Genomic DNA, 1,795 nt, shown 5'->3' on the forward strand with positions numbered 1-1,795 from the left:
CCTGCTGTGGGTTCGGCGCCTGGAACCTCCTGGGACCTAACCCTAACCCTAACCCTACCCCGAACCGGGACCCTCCCCCGAAACCTAAGCCTGCCTCGATCCCTAATCCTGCATTTGAGCCGCCTTCTGGCATGGGCCCTCACTTCAGCCCTCGAGGGAGATCACGAGACCGGAGTCGCTTCGGCCCTGGCGACGTCCCTGGCCCGAACCCTAACCCTAGCTAAGGCTCTCCCCTCATGGGGACCCAATTCCAACGTCTGACAGCATCACGCGCCTGGGGTCCAGAAGCGGTGCAGGCTGACTCGGCAAGGCACCTGGAAGCTCACCATGTCGTTTCCCAGGCCCGGCTGCAGCTCCCGAGAGGATTGCGGAGGCCTCCTCGACCGCGGGAGGAACAACATGTGTGGCCGTGGCAGCCAAAGAGGGATCCTGACCGGCACCGTCCCTTGTGCCCTCAACTCAGCCCTTCGGGGAGACCACTGCCCTGCTGTGGGTTCGGCGCCTGGAACCTCCTGGGACCTAACCCTAACCCTAACCCTACCCCGAACCGGGACCCTCCCCCGAAACCTAAGCCTGCCTCGATCCCTAATCCTGCATTTGAGCCGCCTTCTGGCATGGGCCCTCACTTCAGCCCTCGAGGGAGATCACGAGACCGGAGTCGCTTCGGCCCTGGCGACGTCCCTGGCCCGAACCCTAACCCTAGCTAAGGCTCTCCCCTCATGGGGACCCAATTCCAACGTCTGACAGCATCACGCGCCTGGGGTCCAGAAGCGGTGCAGGCTGACTCGGCAAGGCACCTGGAAGCTCACCATGTCGTTTCCCAGGCCCGGCTGCAGCTCCCGAGAGGATTGCGGAGGCCTCCTCGACCGCGGGAGGAACAACATGTGTGGCCGTGGCAGCCAAAGAGGGATCCTGACCGGCACCGTCCCTTGTGCCCTCAACTCAGCCCTTCGGGGAGACCACTGCCCTGCTGTGGGTTCGGCGCCTGGAACCTCCTGGGACCTAACCCTAACCCTAACCCTACCCCGAACCGGGACCCTCCCCCGAAACCTAAGCCTGCCTCGATCCCTAATCCTGCATTTGAGCCGCCTTCTGGCATGGGCCCTCACTTCAGCCCTCGAGGGAGATCACGAGACCGGAGTCGCTTCGGCCCTGGCGACGTCCCTGGCCCGAACCCTAACCCTAGCTAAGGCTCTCCCCTCATGGGGACCCAATTCCAACGTCTGACAGCATCACGCGCCTGGGGTCCAGAAGCGGTGCAGGCTGACTCGGCAAGGCACCTGGAAGCTCACCATGTCGTTTCCCAGGCCCGGCTGCAGCTCCCGAGAGGATTGCGGAGGCCTCCTCGACCGCGGGAGGAACAACATGTGTGGCCGTGGCAGCCAAAGAGGGATCCTGACCGGCACCGTCCCTTGTGCCCTCAACTCAGCCCTTCGGGGAGACCACTGCCCTGCTGTGGGTTCGGCGCCTGGAACCTCCTGGGACCTAACCCTAACCCTAACCCTACCCCGAACCGGGACCCTCCCCCGAAACCTAAGCCTGCCTCGATCCCTAATCCTGCATTTGAGCCGCCTTCTGGCATGGGCCCTCACTTCAGCCCTCGAGGGAGATCACGAGACCGGAGTCGCTTCGGCCCTGGCGACGTCCCTGGCCCGAACCCTAACCCTAGCTAAGGCTCTCCCCTCATGGGGACCCAATTCCAACGTCTGACAGCATCACGCGCCTGGGGTCCAGAAGCGGTGCAGGCTGACTCGGCAAGGCACCTGGAAGCTCACCATGTCGTTTCCCAGGCCCG

Source organism: Felis catus, unplaced genomic scaffold (genome assembly GCF_018350175.1).
Source record: "Felis catus isolate Fca126 unplaced genomic scaffold, F.catus_Fca126_mat1.0 Un_scaffold_67, whole genome shotgun sequence".
In the NCBI taxonomy this organism is placed as follows: Eukaryota; Metazoa; Chordata; class Mammalia; order Carnivora; family Felidae; genus Felis; species Felis catus.